The 6,413-nt window shown below is 32.9% G+C and overlaps 1 pseudogene; it reads left to right on the top strand.

Annotated features, from left to right (window-relative positions):
* On the top strand, positions 1 to 2,626 carry LOC147921064 (uncharacterized; annotated as a pseudogene).
* Positions 2,627 to 6,413: the final 3,787 nt, after the last annotated feature.

Here is a 6,413-nt window from a genome sequence, read left to right as displayed (position 1 = left end):
ATGGCTCTTTTGTTCGCTGCTGAAAGCTCCAGATCTCTTGAGGTTGTAGGCCAGAGCTTTTCTTCTCCTCTTCTGATAGATCTATTCACCTTCCACGAAAACAAGCTTCTACCAGAGCCGCCTCCACCATCGGATCCGCCACAGCCCCTGGATCCACCAGAATCCTCTCTAGCCCGTATTTGGGGACCGCTGCTTGTTTCTTCCAAGTCTATCTTCCCACGAAAGGTTTGGCATCTCCTTGTCGCTTCGCTCCCTCCCTTCATCACTTTGTTGCTTCCTCAGGTTTCGTACTTGAGATCTCCGGTGACTCTTAACCAATCTCATCCCACCAACACAGGCTCATCAAGACATGTCCCCTTCCTCCATCAGTCTTTCGCTATGGATGTTCCCTATGCCCCGACCGCCAGCTCTCAGTGGGCCCTATGTCCACTCCCAGTCCATGGACCCACTTTTTTTAATGGGTCTCACGTACTTTCACTAAGCATGTGAGTCCATCAATATTCGACAGTCGGTTAGCTACGTCCGGGAGGCTTTAAAGACCTGTTTACCGTCCCTAAAAATCAGCACATGATCTTTCCATGTGTTTTGTTCTCACTCGCACAGTTCCGACAATCACTTTCCGGAAGGTCACCCATCCTGTAACTACCCAAATCAAGCACACTTAATTCTGAAATTCTCTCAGGACTCTTGATTGAAAAGATAAGTGCACTTTGATGACATAGGTGGTCAAATCAATTATTTTAAACCTCTACATAAACTGGCGTGTCACAATACATCCCCACTAATAGATCGCAACTTCCTCGTTGCACACCAAGACCGTCACCCCTGATGGTGAGAGCCCACTCGACTTCACACTCGTCTAGGTTCGGCTCTGATACAATTTGTAACTCCCCGACCACCACCTCTTAATGGATCCTATGTCCACTCCTAGTCTATGGGCCCACCTTGCTTAGTGGGCACCACATACACTTCTGACCCATGGGTCCACCCAAGCACGTTTAACCCTGGAGTTCTCTCAGAACGCTTGACCGAAAAGATAAGTGCACTTTGGTGACATAGGTGACCCAAATCAATTCTTTTAAACCTCTCTGCAAACCGGGGTGTCACAATCTACCCCCACTAATAGATCGCAAAGTCCTCCTTGCACACCAAGACCGTCACCCCCGACGGTGTAAACCCACTCGACTCCACACTTGACTCCACACTTATCTCGGTTTGGCTCTGATATCATTTGGACCACCACCTCTCAGTGGATCCTATGTCCACTCCCAATCCATGTGTCCACCTTCTTTAATGGGTCTCACGTCCTCTCATTAACCCCGTGATCCCATTTATATCCGATAGTCGGTTTGCTACATCCGACAGGCTTTAAAGATTTGTTTACCGTCCCTACAAATCACCACATGATCTTTTCCTATGTTTTGTTTTCACTCGCACAGTTCCGACAATCACTTCCCAGAAGGTCACCCATCCTGAAACTACTCCAGCTCAAGCAAGCTTAACTATGGAATTCTCTCAGGACCCTTGACCGAAAAGATAAGTGCTCTTTGGTGACGTAGGTGGCCAAAGCGATTCTTTTAAACCTCTCTGCAAACTGAGGTGTCACAGTTCTCCTGTGCCTAAATCTCTGAAACTGAGTCTTTCCAGTCCTCTGTTTGTCTCTATGTCGTGTGCTCTGAAGGTTTATGCCCATGCAGTAGAGTTTGGAGCTGCTTTCTCTGTTTTCATCACCTCCAGCTCTTCTCCTTTTCCTTGTTGCCAGGTTATGCATTTATTCTGTTCTTTAAGCCTGATAGAATTATCCTTTGCCGTGGACTTTATGTGTATGTCCTTAAGAGGCAAGTCTCTCGCCTTTGGGCGACTCCTTATTGCAACATGCAGGCTCTTTCCAAATTTCACTTTGAATCTTGGTAATATGAAGTCCAAGTTAACTCCTTTGTGGTAGATTGGATTAACTAACTTATTATTGTCCATCATACTGGTAAATCTGGTTGATTTCTCCTTTATGGAGTATGTGCTCCTCTCAAAATGTCCACTTGGGTCAAGTGGTATTGTTGCAAGGAGGTTGGTGTCGAAGGTCTTAATCACTTCGATGCTCATTCTATCATCAGGCTCAGCTATCCGGTGTATTGTCACCTTTGCGTCTATGGCCGAATATTCGATTGATAAATATGCACTTGTTGCGACTTCAATCTTGAGTTACAATAAGATCACTATTTGTGTTCTATAATTCCCAAGACTTCATTTCACTTTTTAGCACTATTGGCATCGAGCTTGAAAGATTCCTCTTTCGCTTCAGTTGATTAAGTGTTGTGTTTGCTCCTATCTTTTTCTTGTATGTTTTTCGTCTAGTTCTGGTAACAACAGTTTTTTTAGCCGGTTTGGCTTTCTTGTCTTTTCTTTGGAACATGTATTCCTCCAGTGGCGAAGGTAAGATTTATTCTTATAGGGGTCAATTTTTGTCTAGTAACCAAAATTTATTTAGAATTTTTCTTTTAGAAGTCAATAAACATATCTGTAACTATTTTATAAGGATCAATAAGCATATTTGTAACTATTTTCTGTTTTTTTCTTCTAAAATTACAAGTAATTTTTTATTTTTGAAAAATTTATAGGGATCAATTGACCCGCTTGCTAAGCTGCTACCTCCGCCACTGCTCCTCTAGTGGGGAGGTTGAGATTAATATAAAACCTAGTTTGACCAAAAAAGAAGACGTGAGGATGGTTCTTACAAATTTTGAACGTGCATAAAAAAAGATCAATTCAATTACTATTTTCCATACGTCACCTGACAGATTTGGTCGTAAACAAATCAAATTTTAAACTCACGTATCTATATGCCGCCCATTAATTATTATTAGTATAACTATAACTTAAATGCATGGGTCAAATCTTGGAGACTGGAGTATTGAAATAACGTATGTTAAGAAACCAATCCTATATATACATTTCTTTGATAAAGAGATCGTACATGTTCGTATATATATATATATATATATATATTATATTTTATTATTAGTATATTACAATAAATAAATGAAAAAAACACGTACTTTCCTAATCTGCACAATCTCAGAATATATATATACTGTATGCTAGACTTGCTAGTTGCTAGTAACGTGCGACATGAGATAATATATCTTTAATTGATTCCCTAATTATAACATACGTAAGTAATCTTGATATATACTCTTAATTTGATTTGCTCCATCTCCATTATTTGATTTGTTAATGTACTATAATTAATTATCAAGAGGGTGACTCACTGTGATTGATTTTAACAGTTCATGCATGTGATTAATTAATAAGTAGGATTTTTATAACGCTAATTAGAGATCGATTAAACACTTATCGTATTTCCGGCTAACACAGTAACACTGGCCAAGGTAAATTGCGATTAAAATGAAAATGGTACGTAGCCAGTTTCTATGAATCACAATCAACCATTCTTAAATTATTTTTGTTGTCTTGAAAGCAAATGCCAAACATATATACGTTTTTAGAGTTCCACACATCCCACAAAACTGGACGATGGTAATTAAGTACGATTTTCAATCCACATTTGAATATCGACAACATGTAGAGAATATACTATTCTGAATAGTTATAATTGAGAGGATACAAGAAAGAAATTGCTAAATAGAGAACCCCAATAAAAAAAAAAGTATATATATATACTCATCAACTTACTAATTAAACAACATATATATTACGACGTACAAATCCATACACTGATACACAAAGTCAAGTCTATATGATGAATGATCTCCTACACATGCACAACATGAACATAGATAAGTAAATATAAGAGAACACAAAACCAACATTAATATTGTTTGACGCAACATATATATGATAGTTTGTGTATACTAATCTCTTTTCAAATACCAGTAAATTATTTTTTCCAGTTAACCAACAACTAAAATACTAATCTAAAAGGCGAAATTAGCATTTCAATATTTACATATTGAATTAGATACCTTACTGTGAGCTACGAGTTGTGCTCTTGAAGAAGGATTACTCGTGTTTGATGTTTTAGTATTTTTTTTCTACTTCTTCGATTACTTGTTATTATAATTATAATGTTTCTGATTGTCTTGTAAACACTCATACACACATAAGAAAAAGGAGATTACGATCCAATAAATTTTAAAAAGATCTTTACTAAAGAAAATTACATGAAAATCAAAATACCTAAAATAACACAGTACTATCTTTTTTTTTCGTCTTTTGGGTGCAAACACAACTATATAGTCCCTACTATCAACTTCCCAATTTCTTCAGTCTATTAGCTGATGATATGTATATAGTATAATATCTCTGTACTTTTTGTTTGCGAGCCTAAAAATCTGGTTTAAAACTTGATGTATACGGGAATCGCCACAAACTTCACATAGTACTATAACCAAATTTGTTTACTCATAATAGCAAAACTACAACGTTAAAAGGCAGTACTTAACATGTGAACACCCTCTCCTATCTTCGGTTAGATTAGCAGGCAAAGGATATGATATCAATAGCATTTAATCAACTTCTTAAATATATGACCTAATTAAATTTCGGCCACTTCATTTTTTTGCCCTCGACCATCTCATTTTTCAATTACACATATCCAAATAGGGATGGTTTCAGATTAAACCTATCACATTATTAGATATTACTATATAGTTTTACATTTCTTTTTTAATATATAACTTATGATTTTCACTTCTTTTTTTTTTACAATTTCTAGGTTCACATTATTTTTGGTTAATTGGTTAACTTTTTTGTCTATAATATATATATCTATATATATATATATACTAGAATTTTGTACCCGCGCACGCGCGGGATTTTAATTAAAATATTTATTATCAATAGAAATTGTTGAGCTCAAATATAATCATTCCAACTTTTGAGTATAAATATATAACTTACTTTACTCAGTGATATACAACATATATATTTTTAAGATAAAATTTCTTTGTTATATCTATTTGTGATTTTACGTGGGATTTTAGTTAAATTTTTTATCAATAAGAATCATTAAATATGAATATAATTTAAAGATTAAAAGATAAATCTATATAAATGCCGTACTTATTTTACTAATATATATATAACATATATTGTCTATTGTCGCAATAATATTGTCGACAATCTTCTGACCTTTTATCTTTAAAAGATTTCATTCCATATTCATATCCCATGAAAACATAATTTTAAAAGTTTTAACGTCAATATCGATCGTTGACTTAATAATAGAGACCATTTAAACATATCAAATGCTTAAATGATGAAACATTTAAACCCCACAATGAATATCTATTCACTAATCCAAGCTACATATTTTTCTAAAATCTCATATGTTATTTGCAGATTTTAATTTTGTGATGCAACCCGAGCTTCGTCTTCTAAAAAAACATAGTGTACTTTAAATTTGTTATTTTTACCAATGTTTTGGGTTAAAAGCATTTGATAATATATATATATATATATATGTTATATTTGTTATATATGTTTTATATCATGTTATAAAATTGTAGCTCCAGTTGATAATATACCTTATGAGATATGTTATACAAATTAAATGCCACTTTTTGTAACGGCTTGCATATCATTTTTTCTATATTTCCTGACTATTGATTTTGTTTTTTTAGATAGATTATTTTTTCAAAATTCTTTTTCATAGTTTTCCAAAAAAAAAAGTGTGCCCCTTACAATGTATTTGTTTTAGATCAAAACTTTTAAGTTAAGTTCAGTAATTAATCTTTTTTTCTTATAATTAAAATTTAATAATAAATCTTTATGGTATATGTTTTTTAGAAACTAATGTTTTACTTCAATTTTATTTTCATGTTTAGATTTTTATAAATACAATTACATAACTTGTTTTTTTACTCCACCGTACATTAAAATCTTACTTACATTCTAAAAATCATTAACCCATTCTAAATTTTGGAATATAATCATTTTTTGGTTATAATTTTAATAATAAAATTATTGCTAAAACAAATTTATAGTATTATTTTTACTATTTTAAAATTTTCATTTAATTTATTTAATTCATTTTTAGATAGTTATTATTTTTAATATTTACTAAAAATTATATTATTGTTTATACTATTTTAAAATTTAATTAATTTTAGTTAATTCGTTTTTTATTTATTTTTTACTATTATTAATTATAATTAATAAACATGCAATGAATGAATATTAAAAACAGTATTTTTTATGCAAAAAAAAAGTTGATTAGGTGGATGGTGATGTGGAGGAAGGAGAAGTGAGCAAAGTTAACTTTATATATATATATATTTTTTTTTTTTTTTCTAGGCAATTAATAAGCAAGTTTTTTATACTTAAGAATCTCAATACTTTTGAAAAAATAATCCAAGTGGTAGTTAAATAAACAATTAAAAGTACTTGATGATCTT

This window comes from Camelina sativa, chromosome 19 (assembly GCF_030686135.1).
Source record: "Camelina sativa cultivar CO46 ecotype springtype chromosome 19, ASM3068613v1".
Lineage (NCBI taxonomy): Eukaryota > Viridiplantae > Streptophyta > Magnoliopsida > Brassicales > Brassicaceae > Camelina > Camelina sativa.
This window is presented reverse-complemented; position numbering and strand designations above follow the sequence as displayed.